The sequence below is a fragment of the Saccopteryx bilineata genome, chromosome 1, assembly GCF_036850765.1.
Source record: "Saccopteryx bilineata isolate mSacBil1 chromosome 1, mSacBil1_pri_phased_curated, whole genome shotgun sequence".
Lineage (NCBI taxonomy): Eukaryota > Metazoa > Chordata > Mammalia > Chiroptera > Emballonuridae > Saccopteryx > Saccopteryx bilineata.
In genome coordinates, this window is record NC_089490.1 from 387,899,344 (window position 1) to 387,918,386 (window position 19,043).

General features: G+C 51.9%; 1 protein-coding gene and 1 non-coding gene across 9 annotated transcripts in view; both read left to right on the forward strand.

The window, feature by feature from the left end:
- Positions 1-19,043, forward strand: part of TSPAN18 (tetraspanin 18) — a 180,379-nt gene that overhangs the window by 103,880 nt on the left and 57,456 nt on the right. For 3 of the 8 annotated variants that reach the window (XM_066251335.1, XM_066251331.1, XM_066251334.1), the window contains one exon: positions 17,179-17,311. The exons of the other annotated variants lie outside the window; for them this stretch is intronic. The gene's annotated coding sequence lies outside the window, so the exon portion shown is untranslated. The remainder of the gene's footprint in view (positions 1-17,178; positions 17,312-19,043) is intronic. 8 annotated transcript variants of the gene reach the window in all.
- Positions 11,665-11,740, forward strand: TRNAD-GUC (transfer RNA aspartic acid (anticodon GUC)). Its single transcript has one exon. It is a non-coding gene; the product is annotated as a tRNA-Asp (tRNA).

Consider the following 19,043-nt stretch of genomic DNA (forward strand, 5'->3'; position numbering starts at 1 on the left):
GCATTTCCCTGATGAATAATGATGTTGAGCACCTTTTCATGTGCTTATTGGTTATTTGGACATCTTTTATAGTAAGTGCCCTCATTTTTGCCCAATTTTAAACTTGGTTGTTTTCTTATTGATTTGTAGGAGCTCTTTATGTATTGTGGATGTCAGTCTTATGTCATTCATAGATATTGCAAATACTTCTCCCAGTGTACAGTTTGCTTTTTCACTGTCTTAATTGTGTCCAAGGAGAGTTTGAGAGGAAAGAGAATGAATGTTTATTAAGAGCTGTCCCATGCCAGGCCTGGTGCTTCTCACGTCTTACCACCCCATTGCCTGATGCTCACCACCACTCAGGGAGATGGACATCGCCCCCTTCACTTCTCCATTGCCCTGCACAACCTGGCTATAAGGGACTGAAGGAACTTGCCCAAGACCTCAAAGTTGGCAAGTGGCTGGGCTGGATTTCTCTGGTCCCAAAGCTCCTTCTTTCTGCTTTGGGTGTCAGTGGAGAGAGGAGGTTCCCAGTCCCCTACTCCCTGCCCCCTTAGCTTGTCTCACCATCAACACCAAACAATAGAGGCAGGATCAGGGACACTGTCTCCTTTCCTGCCCTGGAGTGAGGGCTTCCTAATTACCTGCCTTGTTTTGTTTGAAGTGAATTTCTTGGCATCGTCAACTACATTCCATTGCAGAGCTTCCAAAAGTATATTGAAAAGGTTGGCACTATTTGGTGTTTGGGATTATTCTTAATGCCAAAACCTTACATGTGTATGATTCCTTTGATTTATAAAGTGTTTCCCTGATGGCAATCTTCTTGCATATTTATTAGCTTAAGCCAGTTGAAGTAAACAGGGCAACAATGATTAGACAGATCATGTCCTGTGGATTTTTACTGAGGACTGACCCAGTACTGAGCAGAAGAATGCAGTTGAATGAGTCTCGTGCTTGGACATTCCAAGTCCAGTGAGTAAGATGTATGTCTCAGATCAGAGCCCAGTGCAAGGGTGCAGTAATGCAAGACTCATTCGTCATTCAGTGAGTTTTTACTGGATGGCAAACAGCATGCCCAGTGGACACTGCAGAGAACAAGCCAGAAAACGAGACACAGCCCTCATGAAGTATGCAGAGACAAAGAAATTGCGATGGGAGTAATAAGCCAATAGTGGCCACCTTGACCTGGGAGAGATAAGAAACTTCTCATAGGAGGCAACATGTGAATTGGGTCCTGAATGGTGAATAGGAGTTTATTAGGTGGGGGGGAGGGGGAGACAGGGGCATGGCATTCCAAACCAAGAGAATTGCATGAACCAAAGCCTGGATCTGTGACTTACCCAAGTCATAGGGCCAGGAACTGGGTGAACCTTGTGCTTCTCAGCGTGGCTCTTCCGCCCTCTATGCTGTCTCCAGGGACGCTCTCCAGGGCACGCAGGCCACACAGACGGGTGTGAGTAAGCCTGTTTTCCCTGTGGCGTTTGCACCCAGTGGCTAAGCCGTCACCGATGTCAGACTCAGTGGCAGTTGGTCAGGGCAGCACTGGCTGTTCTGGATGGGTCTTGTCTAAAAACTGGACTTGCTGAGAGGGAGCCATTGTCAGCTTAGGGATCCTGTGACCCTCCCAGACTCTGACTGGCCTTCCTGGGCCTCAGTTACTGCACCTGTAAAGTGGGAATGATGATAACAGTAACAGCTGATTGGTAGAAACTTTACTTAGTGCCAGGCACTGTGCTGAGCTCTTTGCACACAGGCTCTCCTTTAACCTCCACAATGGCCCTGTGAGGCCTGGGGCCTCGTGTCATCCCATTTTACAGATGGCAAAACTGAGGCTCAGAGGGATTACATGACTTGTCCAGCATTTCACAGAGCCAGGAAGTGGCAGAATCTGAGTCAATTCCAGCCTAGTATGCCAGCTTGAAACGAACAGGCCTTCCTGTTCCCACCTCTACCTCCACCCCCAGCATATATCCCAGGTGTTTAATGGGTATTTCTTCTCTGATATCCACTGCTCTGCCAGCTGGGATTTTTTTTTTTGTATTTTTCCGAAGCTGGAAACGGGGAGGCAGTCAGACAGATTCCCGCATGCACCCGACCGACCGGGATCCACCTGGCATGCCCACCAGGGGGCGATGTTCTGCCCATCTGAGGCGTTGCTCTGCCGCAATCAGAGCCATTCTAGTGCCTGAGGCAGAGGCCATGGAGCCATCCTCAGCGCCCAGGCAAACCTTGTTCCAGTGGAGCCCTGGCTGCAGAAGGGGAAGAGAGAGATAGAGAGGAAGGAAAGGGGGATGGGTGGAGAAGCAGATGGGCACTTCTCCTGTGTGCCCTGGCCGGGAATCGAACCCGGGACTCCTGCACACCAGGCCAACGCTCTACCACTGAGCCAACCGGCCAGGGCCTGCCAGCTGGGATTTGATGAGGGAGAGAGAGCATGTGGCAGAGGCTCATCTCCTGAGAGGCCAGGACTTCTGATTTTCTGGACCTGCGGAATGTGGCAGTGGAGGTGCCTTGTGCAGCAAAACTCCACGACTCAGTGGGCTTGGCCGGCCCAAGGAGCCCAGACATTTCACAGGAACCGCCGGCTCTGGGTATGTGCCGGGCCAACACGGCTGAGAGGAAATGGAGCTGCATTTATTATAAACTGTGAACCTAGACAGGCTTCCTGCTCAGCAAGAAAACAGGTCGGAAAGTGCCCCTTGTCAGGGGAACGTGTCTCCTTTTCCGTTCTGCAAGCACCGAGGCGTTCTGCTGGGAGCCGGGCCTGGGCCCGCGGAGCAGAGAGCAGTCAGCGGGTCCCAGCCCCGGCCCATTAAAAACCACCATTTATTAAGTGCTTACTGCATGTTAAGCACAGAGCGGGGGATTCAGACATGAATGTCATTGAACCCTCCGGAGGACCCTGGGAGTGTGATTACTCCAGGTGGGGGTGGAGGAAAGCCCTGCCGGTACTAACCCCGGAGGAGGCAGGAGGCAGGAGGCAGGAGCCGGAGCTTGCTGTGAGGGATTTGAGGGCACAGGGCTGAGGGATCTAAGGCGGAGAGAATGCCAAGGAGATCAGAGACGGCTGCAGATACAGGGATCGCTCTTAGACCTTCCATGAGTTGCATTGCTTCCCCCCTCCCCCTCCCTCACGCCTGCTTTCTTTAGAACATTAAGGTGAAATTCACATAACATTAAATTAGCCATTTTAAAGTGATCCCTTCAATGGCATTTAGTACATTTACAATCTTGTGCAGCCACCATTTCCATCTAGTTCCAGAACATTCTTATCACCCTACAGCAGTGATTTTCAACCCTTTTCATCTCATGGCACACATAAACTAATTACTAAAATTCTGCGGCACACCATAACAAAGTTTTTTGACGATAGGACCAAAAATTAGGTGTAATTTTCATTCATTCGCACCCAATAGCTATTGTTATGATAGCTGTTGTCATTTTTTTTTATTGTTATTATTTGACAGTCTCAGAGAACAGAGCTCAGTTCCCCCTGATTAGTCATATTGCATGTTTTAAAATTCTTATGGCACATCAGTTAAAAATCACTGCCCTAAAGAAAACCCTGTGGACATCAAGACCCATCCCCTCAGCCTCTGGCATTTACTGATTAGCCGTCTGTTTGTATCAGTTTCCTTATTCTAGAGATTTCATATGCACGGACTTATACAATATGTGGCCTTTTGTATCTGGATTCTTTGCTTTAGCATCGTGTTTTGGAGAGTCACCCAGATGACAGCAAGTATCAGTACTTCATTCCTTTTCCTGGCTGAACAATGTTCCCTTGTGCGGCTCTATGACATTTACCTTTTCATCCACTCAAAGTCTGATGGGCATCTGTCTGGATTCTATGAATAGTGTTGCTATGAGTAGACGTGTGCAGGTATCTGTTTAGTCTCTGTCTCCTGTTCTTTGGGGGTATATAGCTAGGAGTGGAATTGCACAGTCATATGACAATGGTATGTCGAACTTGTTGAAGGTATATCACTTCTTTGAACCTCAGCATGGGAGTGATAACAATAGCTACCTCATGGGGGGTGGATGGGAAAGGATTTGAGGACTAAATGAAGTACAATGCCCAGGGCAGCGAGGGCTCAAGGCACGTTAGGGAGAGGCCTGGTTAATGAAGGCTGGTGGTGTGGGAAGGAGAGAGGAGAGGATGGGTCCCCTGTGCCTGGCTGGGCCCGGCTCTGCCCCCAGCAGCAGGCTCTCTCTGTGAGAGATGGGGTAGAGTGAGTGGGTGGCTGGTGCCTTCCTGCTTTTGGACCAAGGGAAACTGGCTCCTCAGCCCCACTGGGCAGCCCTCACCTCAGGGAAGCCCTCGGTGATGGCCACTGTTGTCTCCACTTGCTGCTTGCCCCTTTCTCCCCCATCCTGTCGAAGCCTGCTAGGGAACTAGCTGCTCAGGCTTGGCAAGTAGCAGGGCTTCATAAACCAAATTAACAGGTAAACATTCTCTTTCTCTGCCTGTTACTGTTACTCACTTGGCTGAGCTGCAAAGTCTGCGACATAATGGGAATTGTGAGTGGGGGTTGGAGGGGCGGAGAGAGAGGAACCAGCGTCAATGAGCATAGTTTGAGAGGGAAAGAGCTTCAGGCTTTTGATGTGGGGAGAAGCCAGAAAGGCAGGAAGAGGGGAGCAGTCAAAGGTGAATCCCACCTCCTTCCTTCTTTTGAAGTTGCCTCCTGTAATCTGATCTCTTGAGCCACTGGTGGCCCAGGTACTTCAAGGGGTGGCAGAGAGGGACAGTGAACTTTGTCCGGTGATGACCCTAACCGCTGAGGTTCCCCCCATCCTGTCTCTGCGGTTGTATTCAGGTCCTTCTTGTTAGTGGGAGACAGGTTCTGGTCCCTGTGGTCAGGCAGAACTGAGTTCCCTTCCAAGCGTGGCCTCGTAGGAGTTGCAAGTGACCTTGGGCAAGTTATAATCTCTCTGCATCTCAGCTTCTTTGTCTACAGAAAGGGAGATAACAGACCCTCTCGGACTGGGTGGTTGTTGGTATTCAGTGAGATCAGGAGGGAAAGCGAGTTGTCATAAGCTTTGATATTAGATGGGAGGAGGGGGAGGGGGAGGGCAATGGTCATGGTCATGGTCAGTCCGAGTCTCAGGTTTGAATCCTGCTGCATGTTGAGTCCCATGATGGCAGAACCCATGTCTGCCTCCTTTATGAGCCTCCTGTGTCTCAGGTCAGGTTCCTTAACAGCAGAACCTAAGAAGGGATGGTTGTACGAGTGAATGATTGGGGGCGGATTCTCAGGAGAGAAGGCTTAGCAACCGTGGGGTTCAAGGGCAGCCGAGCCTCAGCCAGATCCCACGGGGAGCTCTGAAGTTTGAAGGGCATTGTAGAGTTTGTGCCCGGCGTGTTCTGTCAGGGCTATGGCTGTGCTTGGGGTGGGAGCTGGGGTGTGTGGCCTCCCAGGCATCTCTGGGTGATGTGGCCCCAAACAGCCAGGAGCCAGCAGTGCCCCCTGAGAAGGCGCAGGTGGAGCCTTTAGCCGCCAGCACTGCTGAGGTTGGGGGAGGAGTGCGCCATTCGGGAAAGGGGTCAGGTCACCAGCATGCCCCCTAATCCCTTACTTTGGAATCAGGAAGAAAATACCAGCTGTGGCACCTGGCAGACCTAGGCGTGAAGCGCCTTTCTGGAGTCACTGCCTTCCCAGGGTCTCCATTTGGTGACCCCTCCCACATAGGGTCCACGGGAGATGCGTCAGATGCCACACGGACAGCAGCTCTGCTGGGCCAGCACACAGTAGGCCCTCAGCACCTGATGGGTGGGCGGAGTCTGGCTTCCTGCTCCCACCATCTGCATCTGCATGGAAACCGTGCCAGGATGAAGTCTCTCCTGCTGTCCTGGCTCAGTAAGCCCCTTCCCTCCCACAAGCAGAATATGGACTATGGGATCTCTAATAGTGTCTGTCCCCAGGGCTGACAGGGAGGGAGGGAGGGAGGAAGAGAGAGAGAGAGAGAGAGAGAGAGAGAGAGAGAGAGAGAGAGAGGAAAAGGTCATTGTTCTTGGCTCCCTTCTTCCAGGAATAGGAGGCACACTGGGGCCGCCAAGGCCTCGGATTTCCCCAGAGGTGTTTGTCCCCAAGTGATTGAGTTACTCCCATGGTTATTTGGTAAGGATACAGGGACACACTCTGTTTGTAAAGAGTGACACATTTCAGGTGAGATTGTAATCCCTCATACCAGGCTCCTTTCCTTGCTGTCAGTCCAGAGGACTGACGTTGTTTTCTCTTCCACGGAGTAAATGTAAAGATCTAATTCATGAATTCGGCAGCATCCCATCTAGCAGATAGAAAGGAGCCCCCAGGAGCTGTGCAAAATGGAAGGCTTTTATAGGCAGAAGGGGGTGGGAAAGGAAGTTTCTAGCAAAGCGTGGATAGTTTCGGGCTTAGGTCACCCTCCTCCGTGGGATGGAAGGGGTCTTGGGGGATTACCTCACTAGTGCTGAGCCGGAAATTCCAGACTGACCGGTTAAAATTACATTCCTGGGAGAGGCTGAAACTGTAATTAGGTTCTGTATTAAGTCTGGGTTTGCTGACGCAGGCTTAGCACAAGTGACTCCATTTTGGGCCCGTCATCTCTTTTTTAACTATGTCAACAGTTCAGAGCAGTATCTGAGTGTGGCTGGGCTGTGGTCAGGAAAGTCCCCCTTCAGGGTTGGGGCTGCCAGGGGTCCCAGTGAGGAACAGGATGAAGCTAAGCCACTCCCCAGGGTCCCTGCCCACCTGAGGTTAGCCCTAGAGTGGTGGGTGAGCTGCTTGGCTGGGGTTTCCCCAGGATGTGGATGGATGGATGGGGCTATAATTGTAATGCTAATAATAGCTTCTGCTTGCTGAGGCTTACTCCATGCTGGGTGAGCTCCTGTGTCTTCTCATTTAACTCTGCAAATGAGAAGTATCCTTGTCTTCTTTTTAGATATGAGGAAACTGAAGCTCGGAGAGGGTCCCAGAAGGTGCCCAAAGTTACATGATGGTGGGCATTTAAACTCCGCCTCACCCCTCAGTGAGGCGAGGTGCAGGAGGCCCCAGTGCTTGCCCCAGTCGGGGTCCAGCTGCTCTTCTCCCAGGACAGGACATTTCATCTCTGGGACTCAGGCCCGCAGGCCCCTCCTCACCTCACCATTACGCATCTGTGGGGACTGAGCCCCTTCCTTTCATTCAAGGGTTGGGGGTTATTGAATATCTCTGTCTTATTTTAAAGAGGAGAAAGTAGAAGCCCAGTGAAGGCGCATGACCTGCCCAGGGCACACAGCAAAGCTGTCCCCGAGCTGTGAACCAGCGTTTCCTGCCCCGTGGTCAGCATTCGTCACCATTTGACCTTATTGTTTTAATCCAACACCAGACTTTTGAGTCTGTGCATACAGTCATGCATGTGTGTGAGCGGGGGAGGATTGTGTATGTGTGTGAGTGGAGAGCTAAAACCTGGTGCAGGGAGGGGACACAGAGGCCCATGGGGAGAAGAGGGAAGCTTCTGTCCTCAGCTGCCTTCATCACAGACAGCCAGAGTGTGGGCCAGCAGAGGAATGGCCACACGTGGTCACCTCTCAGTGGAAACAACTGTATCTCAGCAGTGAGCACCCCTCCCTACCTTTACCTGGAGGGGTCCTACTTCCTGTTTTGCACCTGGGCTAGTCCTGAGTCCACTGCCACCGGGAGGTTGGTGGCCTGAGCATTTGCCCTGTGGCTGAGCTGGAACTTTATGTAAATATCAGGCAAGAGAGGCAGCACCAACACTCCCTGGAAAACTTTTCATCCATCCCCCCAGGGAGGGCTTCAGTGTTCCAAAGACCAAGGCTCCGACTTCAGGCAGAGAAGGAAAACCCAGGACCCGACGGCCCCTGTTGCCCCACCACGAGCTCCCTCCGGCTCCCCGTTAGCCCAGGCCTCTGTCTCAGCTCCCGTGGGGTTCCCTCCGGCTCCCCATTAGCCCAGGCCTCCGTCTCAGCTCCCGTGGGGTTCCCTCCGGCTCCCCGTTAGCCCAGGCCTCCGTCTCAGCTCCCGTGGGGTTCCCTCCAGCTCCCCGTTAGCCCAGGCCTCTGTCCCAGCTCCCGTGGGGTTCCCTCCGGCTCCCCATTAGCCCAGGCCTCCGTCTCAGCTCCCGTGGGGTTCCCTCCGGCTCCCCGTTAGCCCAGGCCTCTGTCTCAGCTCCCGTGGGGTTCCCTCCAGCTCCCCGTTAGCCCAGGCCTCTGTCCCAGCTCCCGTGGGGTTCCCTCCGGCTCCCCACTAGCCCAGGCCTCCGTCCCAGCTCCCGTGGGGTTCCCTCCGGCTTCCCACTAGCCCAGGCCTCTTTCCCAGCTCCCGTGGGGTTCCCTCCGGCTCCCCGTTAGCCCAGGCCTCCGTCTCAGCTCCCGTGGGGTTCCCTCCGGCTCCCCACTAGCCCAGGCCTCCGTCTCAGCTCCCGTGGGGTTCCCTCCGGCTCCCCACTAGCCCAGGCCTCCGTCTCAGCTCCCGTGGGGTTCCCTCCGGCTCCCCACTAGCCCAGGCCTCCGTCCCAGCTCCCGTGGGGTTCCCTCCGGCTTCCCACTAGCCCAGGCCTCTTTCCCAGCTCCCGTGGGGTTCCCTCCGGCTCCCCGTTAGCCCAGGCCTCCGTCTCAGCTCCCGTGGGGTTCCCTCCGGCTCCCCACTAGCCCAGGCCTCCGTCTCAGCTCCCGTGGGGTTCCCTCCGGCTCCCCACTAGCCCAGGCCTCCGTCTCAGCTCCCGTGGGGTTCCCTCCGGCTCCCCACTAGCCCAGGCCCTCCGTCTCAGCTCCCGTGGGGTTTCCCTCCGGCTCCCCACTAGCCCAGGCCTCCGTCTCAGCTCCCGTGGGGTTCCCTCCGGCTCCCCACTAGCCCAGGCCTCCGTCTCAGCTCCCGTGGGGTTCCCTCCAGCTCCCCGTTAGCCCAGGCCTCCGTCTCAGCTCCCGTGGGGTTCCCTCCGGCTCCCCACTAGCCCAGGCCTCTGTCTCAGCTCCCGTGGGGTTCCCTCCGGCTCCCCACTAGCCCAGGCCTCTGTCCCAGCTCCCGTGGGGTTCCCTCCGGCTCCCCGTTAGCCCAGGCCTCTGTCTCAGCTCCCGTGGGGTTCCCTCCGGCTCCCCACTAGCCCAGGCCTCTGTCTCAGCTCCCGTGGGGTTCCCTCCGGCTCCCCACTAGCCCAGGCCTCTGTCCCAGCTCCCGTGGCCCGCCACCTCTCACCCCTCTACTGCCTCTGCCAGAGCGTAGCCTGTGTGCTGCATGCCACACCCGCCAGGCAGTCGAGGCTCCTGTGCTGTGCACTCTGCTTGGAATGCCTGTCCTCTCCACCAGCCTTCAGCTGAGCCTGCTCTTCCAGGCACTACCCTCCCCATCTTCAGTAGCGCTGTTATCCATTCATCTCGCGCCCAGGTGTGACCGCAAATGGCAGCATTGGGGATACAGCAGTGAGGGGGTTAGGACATTCTCCAGTCCCTGCCGTCCCCCAGCTACTTGTAACCTGCATCTCTCACTTTGCTTTACTGAGGACAGTGCCACAATCACTCTGCCCTCCCCTGGCTCAGCCATGTAAACAGTGAGCTCTCAGTGAGTGTTTGATGAATGAATGAATGAACAAACAAATACATAATGAACAAATAAATACTACTTCACCGCCTTCTATTGAAATGCTTCTGCAGGTCTAGTGCTGCGTGCCATGTTCTGCTTTAGACACCAAGTTTGTGTCCCCAGGATTTATTGGGGGTTTTTGGGGTTGTTTTTTTTTTGTATTTTTCTGAAGCTGGAAACGGGGGGAGACAGTCAGACAGACTCCCGCATGCACCCAACCGGGATCCACCTGGCATGCCCACCAGGGGCAACGCTCTGCCCACCAGGGGGCGATGCTCTGCCCGTCCCGGGGCGTCACTCTGCCGCGACCAGAGCCACTCTAGCTCCTGGGGCAGAGGCCAAGGAGCCATCCCCAGCACCCGGGCCATCTTTGCTCCAATGGAGCCTTGGCTGCAGGAGGGGAAGAGAGAGACAGAGAGGAAGGGGGGGTGGTGGAGAAGCAAATGAGCGCTTCACATAGGAGAATGTGCCCTGGCCGGGAATCGAACCCGGGTCCCCCGCACGCCAGGCCGACACTCTACCGCTGAGCCAACCGGCCAGGGCCGGATTTATTGTTTTTATTAATAATCACAAGATAGTTGACATTGACCTGGCCCTTCCCACATGCCAGGCATTGATCGAAGTAAACAACTGTATCTCAGCAGTGAGATATCGTGCATTATATTTGCACGAGAATACTGTTGGTAGGAGCTATAATCGGGCGCATTTTACAGGTAAGACGTAAGGCTCAGAGAAGTTAAAGCATTTGTTCAAAGTCACAACTGGTCAGAGGTAGAGACAGGGCTGTAACAGTGGTCTGACTCCAGAGCCCAACATCTTACGGAGTGATTGAATGGATGGTCCATGCTATTTGATATGTTGGTAACTGGAAGAGTTGATACAGACTCGGAAGTATCCGCACCGGCCCAGCTTGTGCAAACGTGTACATGCCGTGCACACATGCACGCATCCTTTGCTCTCTCTCAGTGTGGTATCTGTGCTGGAGTCTATCCCCGTGTCCCTTACAGGCACTTCTCAAGCAGATCACACATCTGAGGGTCCTTATATGATTTCTGCTCAGCGAGACATAGGGTTACTGCATCCTAAAGATTGACTGTTTTTAAATGCAGTTGGATTTAGTCAAGACACATGTCAGGGGAAGTGGGAGGGAACCAAGATGTCCTGGAAATGAACAATGAAGGATAACTCTAAGTTCCAGGATGAACGCCAAGTCTGTGCAGACGTGCAGGCTTACAAAATGCTCTGGGACGTCACAACTTGGTGGGCATGAATGCCTCTAACATTTAGCAAGATATTCATTCATTCATTCATTCATTCATCAGAAACTTAGTTGCTGAAGCCTTAAGAAATGAATGTGGAATTTGGGGCATTAATGATCTTCCAGGGCCTGAAACACCAGTGTGGGAGGTCCTAGCTGCTTAGGCAGTGGGGAGCTACAGAAGTTTCTAGAGCAGGAGAGTGGCATGGGCCAAGCCCCACTCCTGGAGATCTGTCTCCTCAGCTAGTGGAGGCTGGAATGGGGGCAGGGGAGGCAGCGAGGAGGTTGTTTGGAGGCTGTGGCTGTGGAGAGAAGAGGATGAAGGCTTGGATTCAGGAAGATGGCAGAGGTGGCAGGTAGAGCAGAGGGACCAATGTAAGGAGATGTTTCCAGGTAGATGTGACTGAGCTGTTGGATGAGGGGAGGAAAAGAGAGCGGAATCCAAAATCCTAAACATTTAAGAGTCTGTGATCGGAAGGATTCCTCCAAGGGCTGTCTGGGTAAATAATAACATAGTTGCAATAGGTATCACCAAGGCCTTACTCTGTGTCGGGCATTCTCTCACAGGAAATCCCTGAGATAATTACTGTTATCATCTGCATGTTATACATGGAGAAACTGAGGCACGGTTAACTTGACATAGAGCTCACAGTCAGTTACTGGTAGAGTTAGGTTTCCACCTCAGGTGGCTGCTGGCAAAGCTCCCCAATGTAACCCCTGTCCCATGCCCCTGCCGGGCCAGCAGGAGGCCGGCTTTATTTCTGAAAAGGGCACGCTCGGTGGTGGGATTCAAATAACTTAACCCGTTCTCTACCCTAATGACCGTTTTTTTAAGTATAAAAAAAGATATACTAAAAGGTAGTTCAGGCCCTGGCCGGTTGGCTCAGTGGTGGAGCGTCGGCCTGTCGTGCAGAAGTCCTGGGTTCAATTCCCGGCCAGGGCACACAGGAGAAGCGCCCATTTGCTTCTCCACCCCTCCCCCTTTCCTTCCTCTCTGTCTCTCTCTTCCCCTCCTGCAGCCGAGGCTCCATTGGAGCAAAGATGGCCTGGGCGCTGGGGATGGCTCCTTGGCCTCTGCCCCAGGCGCTGGAGTGGCTCTGGTGGTGACAGAGCGATGCCCAGGATGGGCAGAGCATCGCCCCCTGGTGGGCAGAGCGTCGCCCCTGGTGGGCGTGCCGGGTGGATCCCGGTCGGGCGCATGCGGGAGTCTGTCTGACTGTCTCTCCCCGTTCCCAGCTTCAGAGAAATACAAAAATTAAAAAAAAAAAGTAGTTTATTATTTCATGCTTTTAATACTTAAATAAGAACAATAAAAGAGGTACACAAAACTAGATTATAAGAATGAGTTTTAGAATGTTAATGAAAAAATATTAAATAATATCTGACAATAAAAACAATAAAACTGTTATTTAAGATATTTCCATATTGCTTCTTGATTGGTGTCCTCACTTGGAATTTTTTTTCACCCATGGACAGAATGAACAGTCCTACGGGCACTTAGAATATCCTGTTGCGCAGATAAACATTAAAAAAGAGTAAGGAGTGTCAGTGTGTGATTTCCACATTGGGCGGCTGCCCAGGCTCCCACCTTAGAGAGAGAACCCTGATTACAAGTGCCATTTTAACAACCAGTTCACCGAACTCAGCAAAAAATTAGGTATTGGTTCTGTTGAACCGGTGTGAGCCGGCCGAATCCCCCCACTGTGCACGCTTTTCCAAGCTGGAGAGCCTAGGGAAGAGGGCGGGCTTCACAGGAAAACTGTCCTGAGTGCAGAAGCAGCACCTTGGGGACCAGGCCAGCAGCCTGGCTGGGTCCCCGTGCTGGGGGCGGGGATATCAGCCCAGAAGATTAATGGGAAGGCAGGGGAGAGAGGAAAGGAAGAAACGGAAGGGAGAAAAATTGCTGCCCATTATACCTGTCCTTTGGCAAGGCCGGGTAATTAGCAAACCCTCAGCAGTAAAATATTTCGTTTTGGTGTAATTGCAAAGTAATTATGTGGTATGGGTTGTGTATTAATCGTGTTGATTAGTAACACTCAGGTAGTAATTAAACATCTGCTTCATAATCGTGTGCAGGCTGGAATTTAACATACATGCACTCACGTACGTGTGCCTGTGCCACATGCAAAACTCTTTGGATGCCGTGACGCTCGTTTATGTGTTTGTGTGCATGTGCGCTTGCGCACAAGCTAGAGAGGGGACGGGGTGTGGGGAGCCTCGTGGAGTTGAGTCCCTCCCTGCTCCATGCCGTGAGTGAGGCCTTTCTGTCCCCACCCTCCTCTGGGACACAGAGAGGGACTGACCTGGCCCTGGGGCTGTGCCACCCTGAAGCCCCTATCAGCACAGACCCCCCCACACACACACCCATACCTCCCGTGAGCGTCTCCTTCCCAGCTGAGCTGCCCGGCCCAGTGGGGGGCTCCAGACGTGACAATATGCTAGAGTGTCTTAGACTCACTGTGCTAGACGTTAGTGTTAGACGTTTGGCTTCTAGGGGCCTTTCTTGGGCAGGTTACTTTGCCCTAGCAGCTGGAGGCGGGGGAGGCTATTGTAGGAGCCACCTGCACTGATGCTTATGGAACACCCCAGCATACCTTTAGTCCTGGATTGAATGATCTGATCCCAGAGGCTGCGGGGTCAGAGTTCGGAGCCAGGAGCTCTTGTTCCAGCTGGGATTCTACCCCACTTGCTCCAGCTGGTCACATGGCTCTCCTGCTCAGTCTCTCAGGTTCCAGGTTTATCAAACAAAGAAAGTGGAGTTTAGAGGCCTCTGAGGGCCTTTCCAGATCTGCTGTACTCAGATTCTAATTTGGTTTGTACTAATGAGGAATCGGAGACAATTTAAATTCAATACATCCGATCCTTAGTGAGTAAACAATCAGAAATAACTCCTTCCTTTATGACTTCTCAAAGACTCACTCATGAGCAATGAGAACCCAAGCTAAAATCAATAGCTTTTATTTCTTAGAGAAATTGCAGAATCCCTGAGCTGCTGGGTATTGCAATTCATTCTTGTATTTAAAATTTTTATGTTTATGTTTATGGACTGCCATTAGGTAATATGGATCTGTCCTGAAGGTTGATTTTTTTCATTAACTTAACTCATTTTACTTATTAGTTCACATTTATAGCTAGGGTTTAATAAGCGCACAGTGCAAAAGTCATAAAACAGACCCCTTTTTGGCAATATTTTAAAATCAAGACTCTTCCCTGAGTCATCCCAGGTTTATGTGCTCATAACTTGTTTCTTCTGTGATTTGAGGCCCAGCGTTGCCAATTCCAGCCAATCATTTGACCTTGAGCTTCACTGCACCTCATTTGTAATAGGGAAGGGTATCACTGATTAATAAAAGCACTAAGTGCTTACATTTTAGAAAGCAAGCATGCAACAATCGCTGATTGTGTGCGAAGTGCTTCTCATATATTATCTGGTTGAATCCTACATTCCTCAGAAGTGGCTTTATTTATTTTTTACTTTATAGGGAAGGAAATTGAGGCCCAGAGAGGTGAAATGACCTGCCTGAGGCCACACAGCTGGTGGCTGTGGCAGAGCTAAGATGCTGACCCAACATGACCAAGTCCAGTTGCCATTTTTCTTTCTATCCCTTTGCCCCTCCCGCCCCCACCCCTCCATCGTGTCTTTACTCTCCACCACCACCACCGGGCCCTTCCCATCCTTCGCTCATTCTCTCATCAGCTAGTTCTGTTTGGCTGGCCTCCTTCCTTCTTTTTATCTACCTGGAGAATGCCTCTGCGGTGATCTTCAGGGGCTCCCTGGTGGTGCGGATGAAGGTCGCCATCCTTAGCCTGACATTCAAGGACCCCCTGCCTTCCCTTTCTGTCTCATTTTCTACTCTGCCCCAACGGACGGTCGTGGCTTATGGTCCTCAGTACCCATCCCACACTTGAGTACCTCCACGCCTTTGCTCACCCTGGGCCTCTTATTTATTTATTTATTTATTTATGATTTTAATTTATTTTGTTTTCATAGATTCAGGTGTCCCACTGAATATATCCTTCCCCCTCCCCGGTGTTCCTTTTCCCCCCCCCTTTGCACCCTGGTCCTCTTGCCTGCAGTGCCCTCCTCTCCTCTTTATATACTGAAACCTGCCTCCTCCTCCAGGCTTCCCTGGAGCTCAGAAAGGAAGGGGGTCCCTCCCTCCTCTGAACTCATAACTAGGTGATAAGCCCTCGTTAGCTTCCTTGAACTGTGAAAACAAGGTCATTACCTTCTCTTCTCCATAAAGCGAGCTCCTTTGAAGGTGTAATCTGTGCCTCACTCATCCCTGGCACCTTCAGAGCCCCAGGTATGCAGCAGATGTTCAATTAGTGCTCACCAAAATGCGTGTGTGCTCATGTTGTTGCACATGGTCCTCCAGAAACTGAACTCCCGTGTCTTCGCTGTGACCTCCAGGGCCAGCCCAGTGCAAACTTAACGGAGAGACTTTGTCCAGGTCTTACCAACTTTCAGTGTCAAGCACCAATCTCAGGACTTTTCCATCCCATTTCCCATGCTGCTGCAGACCCCTCCTCCGGGAAGCCTGAATGTGCCTGCTGGGGTCATCAGTGTCGTTGTCATAAGGAAATTAGAGGAGGAGGAGCCTTGCATTGGTACCTCCGCCTGTGAGTTGTTAGAGCCCGAGGTTTCAGACCTGAGCCTGAGAGACTGGCGGTGGGCCCCACACCCCCTTTCACAAATGGAGAAACCAAGTTAGTTTGGCTTGGGACTGGAACTCAGGATTGCTACTGAATGTCACCTCTTGGGAGTGAAGGCCCCCCCGCTGCAGCTATGGGTCTGTTAGTTAGAGATGGAGGCTAGGGGTCCCCCTGATGAGTCTCTTCATCAAGTGTGTGTGGGGAGGAGGCCCGGAGAGGCTGACACACATGCCTTCCGATGGAGCTGGAGCGGGGAGGCGGCCGCAGAGAGCCCGTTAGAAAGGCACAGCTGCTTAGCGTACTGCTGCCACAATCTCCACTGTCACCTCTTCCCTGCAGCCATTTATTTACTTCTGTATCATACCCTTTTGGAAAAAGCAGAGCATGCCACCCCTCCTAGGGATTCGTCCCGTCCCCCACCCCGCCCCGGTTCTCACGCGCCCGCTGGCTGCGCTGGCTGCCGTCTGGCGTGACATTAGCGTTCACCAGCTTGCAGAGCGCTAATGACATTTGCATTTTCCTGGCTGGTGAAATGCGGGCTGGGGTTTGGGGTCCTGTGGGCAGGTGGGGAGATTACAGCCCAGAGGGAGGAGCAGATATGCTGGGTGGGTGCCCACACTGGTCTATGAGAGGCAGAGAAAGAGGGTAAAGATGGGGTCGGGGGAACAAATAACCGGTGGAACTGAGAGATTTTTGTTGAAAGATGTGCCGAGGACAGAAAGCAACTCCCAGTCCAGTGTTCCACGTCCCCCGCAGGCAACATCCTCTCCTGTGTCGCCTCCCGAACATTTAGCGAGAGCTTGCTATGTGCCAGCGCTCTGCCGGGGGCCGTGCAGACTTAGCAAAGTCGTCCTCACTTTCCGCAGCTCTTGAAGAGAGGTGCTATTATCCCTGTTTTACAGACCAGGAGACCGACGCCCTGAGAGGACGCCTGAGTTTCTTGGGGTCCCACTTCTGGAAAGAGGTTGCCCCAGTATGTCGCGAGAGCCACCTGCCCCCAAAGCCCATGCTCTTGACCACTTGGGCATTGCCTCCTGCACCCTGTCTGGGCTTGAACACACTCAGGAAACCCTTCTGTGCTCTGGCCCATCCCAGGCTCCGCCTGATGGGCAGGCAGCAGGCCGCGGCTGCGTGTCCTTGGCTGCAAGGCTGACAACTACAAAAAGGAGGCTGCATCCCCAGAGAGAGTACCCAGCCATGCATCAGGGGAGACCAACTTGCTGTGTGACTTTGGACAAGTCACTGCTCCTCTCTGGGTATCATTCTCCTCGTTGGTAAAATGAAGCTGTTGGTCTGGCTGGCTGGAGCATTCTAGGAATGCATTTGCCCTTGAGAAAGGAGCTTTCCTCCAGTGTACTTGAACCCTTTCGGAGTTTCCACCCACTCACCCAGACATAGAATGCTCTGTTTTATATCAAAGCAAACCAAGAACATTTGTCGAATGTCCCCACTCTGCAAAGTGCCCTATGCTAGACACAGTGGGTGTGACACTTACATGGTTCTTTCGGGATGTACACACAGGCATGCACATATCTTTGCATCTTAGAATTGTCCGGCTTCCCCATCCTGATGCGTAAGCCCAGACTCCTGCAGTCTTTGTCTCATCACACTGCCTCCTTGGGGCCCAGAGAGCCTTTCAAACAAAAACAATAGGCTTCAGACAGCATGAGCCGTAAGGTCTCCCGCAACTAGGCAGTCATGGCTGGCTCTGCTTGTCTCGGACAGGTGGGCACCTCCTGGACAGCTCTGAGCTTGCTGTGGCAAGAGCTCCTGACACTGTCATCAAAGCAACTTGAACCCTCTGAATTTGCCTTCTAGAAACGTGGGCACAGTCCTTTTCCAGACGCACATCACCCAGGTAAGGGGGCCCAGGCTTGTTCTGCACGGGGGCGGGGGGGGGGGGGGATGTTGTTTTGTTGTTGCTAATCGTAAGCATTGGCAGGGCACCGTAGCATTCTTTATGACAGTGCCCTGTTTTAGTCCCTTCATTAGCAGGAGAGCTCAGTGGTTAAGCCTTTAAAGTCCGACAGACCAGGGTTCAAATCCTAGAATCAGCGCTCACTAGCTGTGTGGCCTAGAGAACTTCTGTGTCTCAGCTTCCTTCTCAGTCAACCAAGGGAGCACCCACATTTTGGGTTTGTGGCAAAGATAAAATCAGGAAAGATATGAAGAAGGCTTAGAGCAGAATGGACACATGGTAGATTCAGAACCCAATGCACGTTAGCTGTTACGCACGTATGCCTGCATCCTTGGCCATTCTCACGTTGATGGAGTGGAGTCCACATTGGCGCGAGAATGTGGATTTCGTGAGGGCAGGGGTTTGTCTGTCTTTGCTGAATCCCCAGATCCCAGAAAAGTAAACTGGCCATTATTTATTGAGTGTATGGGTGTGTGAAGATGCTTTATCTATATTGTGCAAAATCCTCAGAACAATCCTTGAAGGTCCTTTGCATTTAGTTGGGATATGGGTTTGGTTGTGTGTGACAGAAATCCAAAATAACGGTTTCTTAAACTAAAGAGAGGTTGCTGTTTTTCTAAGTAAAGTTCTGAGCTAAGGGGATTCTTCTACACAAAAACACCGGAGGCAGAGTTTCCTTCCGTCTCGTGATTCTACCGTCACTTACTTACATGGCCCATATCAGTCTCTCCATTCTACTAAGCGAAAAGGAGACACCGGAAAAGGAGAGGGTGCCCGTCCTTTAAGAAGGTGCAAACATCATTTCCATTCACATCCCGTTGGCCAGAATGCAGATACATAACATACTTGGCTGCCAAGAAGGCTAGAAATCAAGAGTCCTTACTCTGGGACACCATCTGCCCAAATGCAATTCTATTTCAATGTAAGAAGAGGAAAATGGATTTGGGGGACCCTCCACCTTGCCAGATAAGATCATTTACCCCCCTTTTTTTATCATCCTCCCTCCCTTCTTCCATTCTCTTCCAACCAGTGATCTTTCTACTGCTTCTATACTATAGAATCTATAGTCTTCTTGCTTTTCCCAGAATGTCACCTAACTGAAATCATGCAGTGTGTGTGGCCTTTTCAGATTGGTTTCTTTCACTTAACCATATGCATTTAAATTTCCTCCATGTCTTTTCATGGCTTGATAGTTCATTCCTTTTTAATCGCTGAATAGTATTCCATTGGGTGTACTGCAGTTTTATTCATTCATTTATTGAAGGACATCTTGGTTGTTTCCAGGTTTTGGTGATTATGATTAATGCTTCTATAAACATTCATGTGCGGGTTTAGTGTGGATGTAAGTTATTAACCAGTTGGGTAACTACCTAGGAGCATGATTGCTGAACTGTACAGTAAGAGTCTATGTAGCTTTCTAAGACACTGCCAAGCTGTCTTCCAGGGTGGCTGGACCATTGTGCATTCCCCCCAGCAACGAGTGAGAGCTCCCGGGCTCCGCATCCTCGCCAGCCATTGGTGCTGTCAGTTCTGCGGATTTTTGTCCTTCTATTTGCTATGTAGTGGCATGATCTTCATTTTAAAGTTGAAGATTATGAAACTTAGAGCAACTTGCCAAAGGTGATACAGCAGGTAAGAGATCCAGGAACACTTCTGCTTCCATTAGACACCT